Below are 12888 nucleotides of genomic sequence, written 5' to 3' on the forward strand. Positions count from 1 at the left end.
AGGACACCAAGTTGGCAAAGGCTGCTCTGCACTGCAGAAATAATACTTTCCCACATTGCTGAGATATGTGAAGTGCTTTCAGTGCTTAGAATGTACTATATTGTTGGCATCTGTTTGTCTCGAGAGACAATGGGGTGCACCTCTGAGGTTGAAGACAAACCACTATGTTAGCAGTGACCTCCCCAAGACACAAGCTTGGGTAGTGTGTATGGATGTCCTGGGCTGCCCAGACAATAAGACCCACCTCCTGGCCTCACATATGTGGTCCAAAGATAAGCAGAGCAATAAGTTTGGCACCAGCTTGGCTGCAGGAGTTGCCAGAAGGAGGCATACAAGACGCCATCCATCCAACCGTCTTAGGTACTCCACTCTGATTTACTCCTTGGCCTTTTGTTCTCCCAAAGATATCCCACAAGGTAGCGAAGGTTTAGGATCAGAGTTTTCCTTCTCTTAGATGGTGTGGCCGCTGTCATTTCTAGGAATCACAGCTTCTAAGAGCCACAGGTTCCTGCTGAGTGCAGGATGGGGGTCGAAGGTAGACAAACTACCCCAGAAGAAGCACAATGTGTCCCCCACCAGAGGTAAAACCCCTCCCTCCTAACACCCCATATGCCCTGAACATAATATATAAATGCTACTATAATACACTAGTACAAATATTCTTAAAACATCAGGACTTCCGTCTGCTTCAACTTTAGCTCTTTGCCCAGGGACAAAATGCAGAATACCGTCTGGCTCAAGGCGGCCATTTCCCCACCTCTCCCTGTGTATGCATATGGTCAAAGCAAGATCCAACCTTCAAGCAAAACCTACAGTCATTGTTCACTGTGCATAGTACATCTGGGCACTCCAGATGATTAAACAACAACCAATCCAAGCTGGGTGATAGTATACAGTGGATCCTCAGCAAGGTTTGGTCTCACAATGGCCAGGTTCACTCAACATGCTAAGTCAAACTTTAGCTTACTGGAACTGTGTGGGTATGCAGGCTCCATAAGAGGAGCTCATTACTGCTCTGTGCTTTCTGGTCCTTTTTGCTTCTGTGCCACACTAAGCCACGTTTTGACTAGGTATGTTGTCTGAACCAAGGACTTGTGGTTAAGCTCTCTCCTCACTAAACACACACTGTAACCAAGGTTTGTTTTGGTTACAGCTCATGGTGAGAAGACAGTTTAGCTTTGAGCCCCAATTCATATGACACACTAAGTCAAACCTTGGGCTTAGGTCAATGTAGACCAGGATGAAGCAAAGTTGCTATGAGTTCCTCTCTGGGAGCCCACACAGCCGCACTGATCCAAATTTTGTCTGGTTTCTGCAAATCATGCCAATGTGTGCAGAGTGAAAAATGAAAGACTTTTGTGAGGAAACAAAAGGCAATTGTTAAAGCAAGACAGTAACCACGTTCTGAGTTCTTACATGGACAGCTCAACATGAACCAGCCTTTGTTCAACCATTTACGATGCAAGAAACAAGATGAACATGTTTATTGGCAGAACAATCTCCTACAAGAAACAATAACAGTCCCTACTCAAGCACACAACTGCAAAAAAGGCAACAAAAGTGAACTCGTAACCCACATGGCTCCTGCCTGCAATTTAAATATTTCATATAGAGATGATCACCTGGATGAGTCAGCCAAGCACTTGTTTTAGCAAGAAATCCTCTCTGCATTTCTGAGCCAACGGCACATTAAGCAGATCCAACAGCGTCACCTGAAGCTTCCTCCTGGGCTCATCATTTTCAGTGCAAATGTCATGAAAGAGCAGAGAGAACCTGAAAAACTATGTAATTATTCTCTCTGACTTGATGTGACATGTGAGGATCCTGACCTGTCAACACCATGATTTCTAAAATAGGGATGTCACATCCGTATTAAAAGTTCCCAAACTCCATTTTGGAACAGTCAAGCTAGCTTTTTGTACTTGGTATAGGTATTGTATGAACCCACCTGCTCTCATAGAACAGGGATTCCAAATTCAAATGTTACCTGGGTTGCTATTTGTCAGAACTGTGATTCTGCAAAGCACTTAACCAAAACGTCTCTGCCGGAGCTGAAGATCATCATTATTATTCAGTCAGGCCATTGTTCCATCTAGCTCAGTATTTTTTCATATCAATAGTCCTTCAGCTTATCAGACTGGGGACACCCCCTTTAACTCAAACCTGCATTTGGGGCCCCACAAGTGAATTTTGCATCATATATTAATGTTGCCACCACAACTCTCCATAGGTCAAGCTGTAGCCCACTAAGGGACCCAACCCACCACTTGAAGACCAATGGCTGGCAGCAGCTTCGTTGAGTTTCAGCCCTACCTACAGACGCCAAGGATTGAATGTGGGACCTTTTAAATGCAAAGCAGATAATCTACCACTGAACTACCGCCCTTCCCTTGTGACCCTCCAATATACAGTGGTACCTCGGGTTACAAACTTAATTCGTTCCGGAAGTCCATTCTTGACCCAAAGCACGCATTCCCTACATAGGCCTCCCACGGCCCTGGAAGCGGATTATGTTCGTATCCCGGGGCAAAGTTCGCAACCCATGACACCTACTTCTGTGTTTGCAGAGTTCATAACCCGAAGCGTTCATAAGTAGGACGGTTCGTAATCTGACGTACCACTGTACTGTTGGACTAAAACTTCATCGGCCCCAGCCAGCATAGCCAATATGAGAGGGATGATGTGAGCTGTAGTCTAGCAACATCTGGAGGGCCACAGGTTCCCCATTCCTACTCTGCACATCTATCTCATTCATCATCTGACACTGTGAAATCCAGTTATTAGAAAAGCTGCAAGCATCTGGCATCCATATGTGCTGCTCACATGATTCCATTGTCTCATACCTTGCTCAGAACAAGAGAGAGCAGTCAGGTTCAGCATGAAAGTTTCATGGTCATAAAAGATATTAAGGAACAGGACATCCAAAAATTAAGGCTGTGTTCACACCATCACTTGCTGCATTTCATGTCAGTTTAATCCCACAGTGTTTAAAATACTCCTGAATATGGCCCTGCTTTCTGCTTCCAAAATTGTGGACTTGTGGCAATCTACTGATCAACAGCAATTTCAACCAAAACCAGAAGTGAGACAGTGAAATAACAGGATAGTGGAGTAGTGAGGGTGAAGGTTCTGTTAAATAACAACAAAACAGCTAGCTGCATATGGTACTAATTTGGTGCATATTATTTTTCACTCAGATAAGAAAGTGGAAAGAGGAGACGATTTCCAGCAAAGGCAATGCAAAACCATTTGTGCAAGTTGTGTATCTCTTTAATAAGGTGCAAGGATTTGTGTGAACACACCAGGAGTTGAGATACAAAGACTGACAGATCATAAGCTATAAAGTGAACCATCACCTCACCTCCTTGTGCTATTTTCTATTATGATCACACAAAGTATTATCAGTCAGAATGTGCCCTATATAACTTGGGAGGCAGGGGTTAATTATAAAATGCATCTGTGAAGGGGGGGGGGGAAATACGCCTTAAATCTGGTCTTATTTGTAGATACCTATTCTTTAACTATATGCATAGTTTAACCAATTAAAGAATAGGTATTTACAAACTATGGCATTCACTGCCACGAGGCTGAACATGTGAAGCTGCCTTATACCGAATCAGATCACTGGACCCATCTAGCTCAGTACTGTCAACAGAGACAAGTAGCAGTCTGCACCCATTTGTGTGCTTAAATGTTCTGTTGTGTTATACCCCTCTGGCAAATAAATATTTGTGTTTTATTAGTTTTTTAATTGATACACAAATATACATATGGGATAACCAACATCATATAACCGGCATGCACGAAGGGGTTAATGCTAGAGTAAGCTGTCCTGCCAGGGTTAGCCACGGAGCAGCTCCCATGTGAGGAGGTTTGAGCTGGTTGCCACAGCTCAGACCGCATGGCTGTAACAAGCTTCTATTGAGTTCCTATACCAATAATTTAAGAACTCTAGGGTGACCCCCATTTGTTTTCCTCAAAACTCACAAACTAACCCCTTTTCTCTTCCATGTTAAGAAAGCATAATCTGCTACTATGCTCCATTATGTCTTTTCCTCATTTGTCCGCATTTATACTCCAAACTGTGCATATAACCTGAAGTAAGAAGAAATCTGATAACAAACAGGTTCCTAATGTTCACGTTAAAGAGCCTTGAGACAGGTTGGGCAAAGCTTAGCTTCGTACATGAAAAAGAAACTAGGATGATGAAAGAATGCACTTCAACCCAGACATTCTATAGTTGGAAATCATGCCACCTTATAGGTTACAAATGAAGCAAAAGCAGCATTGGGTTTCTAAAAAGCAAATAAGCAGTGAACTCTGTTACCTTTCCTATTTACTCCTCTAGAAAGTGATTGGCTGTAGACAGAACACCCAGCCTGCTCTTGCCTGTAGAGAAAAAACCTTAGAGCAGGCCCTCCCTTATCACAAAGCAAACACAAACGTTGACTAAAATTTAACCATTGCAGCAGGGCAGAGTCAACAACCTCCTTTTCTGTGAGAGGTATCCAAGAGAAACACAGGCAAGATCAGCAGTGGACACCCTAGCCCTTGTGCTTACCTTTTCCTCATCTAGGGTCTACGAAAAGACAGATGGTGGAATCTGTGTTTTTGTAAAGCTCTAATTACAGCAGTTTCCAAGGTTCTCATTTGTTTGGGATCAGTGCGTAGCTTTTGGTCTGGACAATCAAGCAATTGGCAATAAAGGTCTGGTTAAATTTTTACCCAGAACTGTTGCAATCTTGGGAAGTTAACTCATCCTAGGATTGGATTGGATTGGCAGACCAGTCCTTACTCCTTAGAAATCTTTCATTTTAATGCCAGCAGAGGGGAGTGGAGGGGAGATTATCTGACTACGTAAAAGATTAGAATAAGTCATCCATCAAAGTTCAGTCAAGGGAAAAGCTCAGCTTATGATTATAAAATATCACCCAGGGTGCAGTGACGTTTACAGCCACTGTCCACCCCACCCCCCACTAGTATCAGAGTCACAGGAAATTGGATTTGCTCTTCAGGTTACATATGGGTTGCTCCCTGGTAAGATTTAAGGGGCAGGAAAAAGGATAAGGTTCACATACCAATTTAGCCAACTTTAGTCTTTTCATACTCCAGTTTTATTACACGTGCAAATCTGCAAACACACATATGCACAAAATTATATTTCTGAGATCTTCCAAAACTGCTCCAGATTTATTTTCCTCACCTACTACCCTGCCTCATCTTTGGGAACCCATGAAAAGCAGGAAATCAAGATCTATGCTGGCCAACTATATTTATTATACTCAGATATTGGTGGAAGAAGATGGATGAAAATAATCTCAATGGCCAACATATTCCAGCCCAAAAGCAGCTGCCACCAACTAATCTGACCTGCACAAAACACCTGCCTGACTTCTGGAATTCAACAACGATCCCAACAGGCACATAAGCGAAACCTAGGTCAGTCAAGACCCAAAGCAGAATCATAGAATCATATAATTGCAGAGTCGTAAGGGACCACAAGGATCATCTAGTCCAACCCCCTGGAATGTAGGAATATTTCACCCAATGTGGGGCTCAAACCCACAACCTGAAGATTAAGAGTCTCATGCTCTGCCAACTGAGCTATCCCAGCTCATATCCCAAAGGCTTGGTATTATAGGCATAGTGTACAACTTCACTCCAGATATCCCACCTCAAGCTGTAAACCATGAGTTGTAAGCATTCATCAATGGAAGAGTACATCTTTGGGAGTGAAGTCAAACTTCTCTCTGTGCTGCTCCTGACAGTCATTCCTCCTCTGATCACTGCTGTGGATACACAACCTGACTGTCTGTCTCCAGGCCCTACAATCGTCCGCAAGGGATTCCCATATGGCAGGGTTAATGTTGCCAGCCTTCATGTCATGTGTGGTCACCAATGCTGATGCATGGAGTGCTGGCAACATCCTGATTCAGGTTGCTGGCCTTTGTCAGGCTGATGGTGAGGCCGAACTCCATGGAGGCTTGGGCAAAATGGTTGACAGAGCTCCCACAGAGTGTGCTGTCAAGGCTGCACCAAGGGCAATCAACATCTCTCAGATAAGAACATGCCACACTTTTGTCTTGGCACAGAGATGTGCCAGTTTGAACAGACACCATTTCTCCTTGAATGGAAGCTGAAGGCATAGGAGAACAACAGAAAGAATAATATGCCAAAGAGAGTTGGGGTGAGAACACATCCCTGTTTCATTCCACTCTTTATAGGGAAGGTGTCCAAGGATGAACCATCATACTGGACAGTGACATGCATGTTCTCCTGTAAAGACCTGATCATCTTGTTGAGCTGTGTAAAGAGTCATTTTTGTTGAACAAGGGCAATGAAAAGGATGTGCAATGGGTGTCTCTGCTCTCAGCATTTCTCCTGCAGCTGGCTCAGTGAGAAAATCATGTTGACTGACCTCCAAGCTCTAAAGCCAAATTGTGACTTGGGATAGACCTTCTCAGCAAGTGAGCATAAATCTGCTGAGAACTACTTGGGCAAAGGCTTTCCCCACAGTACTCAGCAGATAGATGCATGTCTCGTGGCACGGATCCTTCTTCCCAACACTGAAGGTAAATACCATGGAGGTGCATCATGAGGGAGGAAGTGAAGCTGGTTTTCAGCACTTCTGTTGGGATTCTGCCCTGTCCTGAGTCTTTACCACATGTTTGAGAGTTGATGGAGTTTTTCAGCTCGTCAAAGGAAGCAGGGACATCCAGCTCTTCCAAGACAGGCAGAGTCTGGATGCTGTCAACTGCTGTGTCAAGAGACCATGTTTTCCTGGTAGAGGCTATTTGCTAATTAAACTCTCAATGTTCTTACGCAGTTGTATCATTTTATACTATTCATGTTTTATTCTCCTTTCTTTTTGCTAGCCGCTTTAAACACTTGTTGGAAAAGTAGTGTATCAATGCTCAAAAACAAACCAAATAATGCAGTGCAGGCTAGAGACAAAGCAATGCCAAATGCTTTTACTGTTTCAAGTATCTGACGGGATTTGCTTTTTACACTGTCAGATCTCTTGTGAGTACTGAGACAAGGCTTTATTGCCGAGCGTACCAGTTGAGCAAAGGGAGAAAAACACAGTAACAAGCAAAGCAAAGTAGTACCAGTGCCCCAAAACAACAGCAGTTCTGGGGGCTGCTTAATGTCTACCAGCTACAACCCTTCAGGCTACTATAACTTTATCTGGCCATTCGCGGGAAGCAGAATGGTTTCCTTTAGCTCCACCAAGACAAGTGGGATGCAACACAAATTTCAGTAGCTGGGGGCAGTTGTTAGGCAAAGACCATTAAGCAAAATCAGAAATGGGGTGGGGGGAAAGACGCTTGCCATGACCAAAGAGCATACCAACACCAGTATTAACTATTGACATGATAAGGTTCGGGGGGCTTGATTACACACTAACCAATTTTCCATTCTCAAATAGTGTAAGCAACAGGAGTATGCCAGAATAAATTAAAGCCAGCCTCACACAGCTGCATTTTAGACAGAAATTTAATCTGCAACTGTTTTCCCCCTCTTATGGACAGCTTGGATTAAGCATATGCACACTGAAAAGTCCAAGCACTGGAGCAGGATAGCAGGTCCTGATTTGTACCATGCCAAGTCCAGGTTTCCAGTTGATGCTGTTAAACTGGGATCTGGGATTGCTATACAAAACTCCTACTGAAACAAGACCAAAGGTGATTTTGCATACCAACCCCAGTATGCAAAAGTGGAAGGACATCTAGGTTAGATATTTATTTTAAAGGGAATAACTGCCAACCATGGCAAAAAAAAAGGACAATTCTCTATCAAATGTTGCCAGAGGGAAAGTTTAACCATGAAATATACAGAATGAGAAAAAGTTCATAAGGAAAGCAGAAACAACAGAAATATTAAGGAAACTGGAATTGAATAAAGTCAACGCAAAACCCGCCTTGGGAGATCACTGATGCACACCCACCCCACAAAGCAGAAGGCACAGAATCCAACACCAAAGAGTTTCAGCTTTCATTTAAAAACACAAAACAAGTTCCTAGTCCTTATGGCTTTAAATATGGGCTTTAAAGTAAATAGGCACTGTGGGGTGAAATTTCCAAAGCTAGAGTGGGGATCAGTAGAATTTCTAGCTGTCAGACAGCAATATATTAATGGGCTGCTTCACTTGTTTGTCCTTTCTTGCAGATACTCTGTATTTTGTGCACATTTCTTAATTTGCATATTTTATCCTGATTAATTAATTCAGCTCTCTTTTTTACTGCATAATACCCTGCATATGTGGACAGCCAGAAGACAAGACTGAAACTAGCTGAAATGTTAAATGTATGATTTGCCTTTAACTAGTTTTTTTCATTCCAATAAAAGCTGCAGCAGGAGAATGGGGGAAATCAAGATCAGGACTCAGATGCACAAGAGTTTTTTACCCTCCAGTCATGATCCTGATGCTCCCTTTCCCCAAGTGTTATTAACCCCAGGAAGGAAACTTCCATTATAATTGACCTTACTCAGTCCCACCCAAAGAACATCATGATGCTGTAGCCTTGCTTCAAAGCATCCCAAAAATAGCTATTTATTCCCATACATTTCCATCTCGTTCTTCCCCCATAGCCCACCATGGGAGCCCAGAGTAGCTAACAACCCTAATTACAATAATCACAATCAAAAACCCATTTAAAATTACAACAAAATTAAAACCCAGCTTAATGTTAGCTGAAAGAAAAGGGCCACTGAATTTGGGTTCCCAAAGACTAACATTTCTGTACTTTCATAACCTCTTACTCCTGCTCAATAGTGTCACGTGGAAGGTTAATCTGTATGCTTGATTAAGAGGCACTGGGAACCATTAGCACTGCCTTTTGTACCAGGATGAAGTATCACAGAGTCTGATAGCTGACATTTCCATGTATCAATGATCTTTGAGTCAGAGTGGAAGTATGAGTATAAAGTGTCCAAAGATTTCTTTGGGCAGACTTCTGTGCATCCAACATATGCAATCATAGCTCCTTACAAAGGACCGCACAACAGCAGTTGCTGTCTCTTGGCCACAGACAGCTTTCCCTGAATACTGTATTCCAATATCTGAACCATTTATATCCACCAGCAAATAAGCTGGCATGACAGCCCTGACTGCTGAATTACATATGTGATTCTAAATCAAAAACACACATTTACTTGGAAGGAAGCCCCAGTGATTTGACTTCTAACAAACATCAAGCTAGAAATGCATTAGGCTTCAAGGCTCATTTAGCCATAAGGATGTTATGATTTTTTTCATCATATAGGCATCCCTCCCTTCCTTCAAGGAGCTCAGTGCAGTAGACATAGGATTATCCTATTTATTGTCACATTATCCCAGAAAGGCAGGGGAGACTGTGATAATGTAGCATAAGGATGGCATACAGGTGCTAAGATCCATAGGTGTGTAAGGGAGCTTGGCAGTATAGTTCACAGATTCAAGCCTGGAAGAATCAGTCCTCTGGTCGATTTCCTAGGCTGCCTTTTGACACTACCCAAACACTTTGTGGGCTTAGTTGCTTTTAACCATGAGAACTAGAAAACCATTTTTATTTAAAATGCATAAAAGTCAGTATCAAGAAACCCAAGTTCTGTGCCAGATTCTACACAAAATTCTAAGAGTTCCAGGGGCATAGCTGATGGGTATGCTCCAGCCTAGCACATAATGACAAGATATGGGAGATAAAAGGATACCAGCAAGGCAGAGGCTTGTTTAATTATATACATTATTGAGACTTAGGAAGTGGAACCTGCAAGGGCACAATGACACAGTCATCAGAAAGTAGGTCAACCTTTGGCACTGCGTTAGTGAGGTGAAGCAAAATAAGTCTTACATCTCAGCATGAGCTTGACTATAATAGCAACATTCAGAAGTCATTAGAGCATCTAAAATTGAAAACAAATAGTTTTTTTAAAAAAAAACTTACTTAATTTCAGATTCATAATTAATGTTTATATAAGGTACCAAGAGCCAATTATATAAAATTGACATCAAGGATACTTGTTCTCCTACTCAATAAAGATACTTTGCCATCAGGTTTTTTTCTCACACCAAATACGTATAAAATACTTTACACCAAGATGCATACTAATGCTCTTTTGGATAACAGGCTGCTTCTGCAAAGGATCTCATCATTATCTCGAGCCACTGAGCATTCAAGGACTCCTTTACCTCCAAATTTCAATGACAATCTGTTTTAACATACCTAACTATAAAAAATCCTAAATTGTGAATCTAACATTACAGGCAGAACTTTTCCCAACAAAATGGAAATCAAAGCAGCTAACAGATTCAGTTGAAGCACTCTGAGCAGCAGAACTATTACATAACTATTACTGTTACAGAACTATTTTGGACTGGATCATATCCACTAGTAAAACAGTAAATAAACAAATTCATTGATACAATATGAAGTACAGAAAATTCTTTAAAACAAGTGCACTGATCTGGATTGAGAATATTATTTTAAAATGACATTACAAATCTGGGAGTTTCTTATCTGCAAAAGTCAATGTTTCATAACATAACCCTAAGTGGGTAAAATGAACATTGGATATTTGGGGGGAAAACAGTAACAAACAGTTTGGAGATCTGTTTTCTGGTAGAGGCATAAAAACTTACCAACAAACCAGAGCAGACTTCTCAATGGACAGATGCAAATTTTTCAGTGCTTCTAAATTGTTCCTGTATAAGGAAACCAGATTATTAGTGCAACTATCAAAGAGAAGAGGTTCTTTTAAGACCTATTAAACCAAAGCACAGAACCTTATTTTTATAATCATCAGACAACATCCTCTAATTTAGGGATGAAAACCCTTTTTCAGCCAGAGGGTCTCATTCACTTCTGGACCACAAGACCTGAAGTTCCTCACCCCATCTTAAATAGAGAATCTCTTTAAAAATGTACTGAAAATATTTACCTTTCACTCCTTTTCCAGTCCAGGCTCAGGCTTGTATTATACTCCTTGTTGCTCTGATGTTTTTCTTTGTTGTTACCAATTTGTGTTTCAGATTGTTATATGTATTTCCTATTAAAAGAAATAATGATCTGAGACGACTCTGGAGTTCTGTTTGTGTATACTTTACATGGCAACATGATTTCTCTCTTTTTTAAAAATAAAACCATTGAGGAATACGAAACAAGGATAAAACAGAAAGAGGCCCAACCACTAATAGCCTAGAAATGCCTATGTAAACTGATGAAGGGTTTTTTTTCTGAAGGCAAGTCAAAACCTGACAACATTATGTTTAATGGGCCTCTCTTGGAGAGCATTCTGCAACTGGGTTTCTTCCACTGAGAAAAGCCCCACTCCACCCTCCAGCAATTCTTAATTCACAGGAACGCTGAACATGGAGAAAATCAGCAGCCTCCAGCACTTGTGAAGGTTCATATGGAAAAAAAACAGCAAAAAAATCTGGCAAGGAGAGTGAGAGGGAATCCTATCAGCAACACCAAGACCTGTTGTTTCCTGGTGCAGAACTCTGACCAGTGAAACTCAGGTGCTTCTTCAACATTTATTCAGGGTGTTTTCCCAATTCCCCCTTAACTCTAAATGCTGTATCTCCACTCAGTCTAACACACAAGCAGGAAGCTGTCAGAAAGTTGGTAAGCACCGGAAATCGTGACATAATTAAATAAGAACGTGGGCTTGCCACAATGAAGTGTACAAAACAGGGTTGCCACCTCCCCTCCCCCATGACTGAGGCTTTGAACAGCAGCCTACAAAACTGAAATTTAAAAGGTGAAGCTCTTCCCAGTGTATTAGGGTCATAATGAGAAATACTTCACATGTTGAATTTCTGTCTGCTTATAACAATTAAAAGCTCAGACCTGCAGGGAGGGAGGAAAAGATTAACAATACGCTCTTCAGTTAGTTTAAGGACAGCACACTCCTGGATGGAAAATCCTCTTTTTAAGATCAGCTACATACTAATGCCCCCAATTTAGTCCAAGTAAGGCATGGCACCTGTAAGCAGAGAACTAATGTCACTCATCCCTTCCAACTATCAATTGGCACATGAACATGTGTCAGCCTGTTGCTGTTCACGGCCCAACCCTGAAATGACTCAGGGGCCATGAGACAAGTCAGTGGTCAGAAGAGACGCCAGAATAAAGGAGCACTCCAGATCACAGGAAGACCTTGTAGCCAAGCAAGCCTCCGAGGGAACAGGAAGCACTTTATGCACCTTCCTGCCCCAAAGGATCCAATGGGCAGCCAATCGGGGTGGGGGTGGGGTACACAAGTGTTTTAAGACAGTTGGGAAGGTCCTTCACCAAAAAGCTTGCTACCACATGGAACCGCTGCTTGCTGATCTGTAATTTGCAACATCAGGTAGAGTGATGGGTCACTGCGCAAATCCTCCACAAAGGCTTTGCAACCACACACTCAGACTGGCTCTGGCCCTATCTACATGCTTGGTTACATACTTGTTGGACTACACCTTCCATAATGCCTGATCACTGGCCATACTGGCTGAGGTTGATGGGTGTTGGGAATCCAACAACATCTGGAAGGCATCATGTTAGCTTCCCCTGACCTGAAGTACCTTGGCAATCTTTTTTTCTTCCCCAAACGGTTGGCTTTAGTATGCATGTCAGGGCTTAATTTGGACCAGCAGATACCAAAGTCTGAGAGAATGAGTGGAATGGATCCATTAATCACGGGATCAAGAAGGATATAGCCACTGTTATGTATGGTGCAGAGGTGATAAAACGGTAAATACACCATTACACGCAAGCAAATAACCATGTGATGACTGCAGTTATCACACGACAAACAGAGTTGCAGTAAGAGCTAGACCGTGGACTTCATTTAAGCTAGACAGTGGACTTCATTCAGGTCCAAAGTTCAGAGAATATCAAACACTATTTCATTTTGTGAAAACTC

The 12888-nt window shown here is 42.1% G+C and overlaps 1 protein-coding gene across 6 annotated transcripts in view; it reads right to left on the reverse strand.

Moving 5' to 3' along the window:
- SEMA4G (semaphorin 4G) overlaps window positions 1-12888 on the reverse strand; it is a 108098-nt gene that overhangs the window by 80636 nt on the left and 14574 nt on the right. For 4 of the 6 annotated variants that reach the window (XM_083615315.1, XM_083615312.1, XM_083615311.1 and 1 more), the window contains exons 2-3: window positions 10921-11028; window positions 10622-10684 (exon numbers count right to left, since the gene is read on the reverse strand). The gene's annotated coding sequence lies outside the window, so the exon portion shown is untranslated. Of the gene's footprint in view, window positions 1-10621; window positions 10685-10920; window positions 11029-11187; window positions 11683-12888 lie in introns of those variants that run through there. The other 2 variants (XM_083615316.1, XM_083615314.1) reach the window with 2 other exon arrangements.

Source organism: Podarcis filfolensis (assembly GCF_964270895.1).
Source record: "Podarcis filfolensis genome assembly, chromosome: 5".
Lineage (NCBI taxonomy): Eukaryota > Metazoa > Chordata > Lepidosauria > Squamata > Lacertidae > Podarcis > Podarcis filfolensis.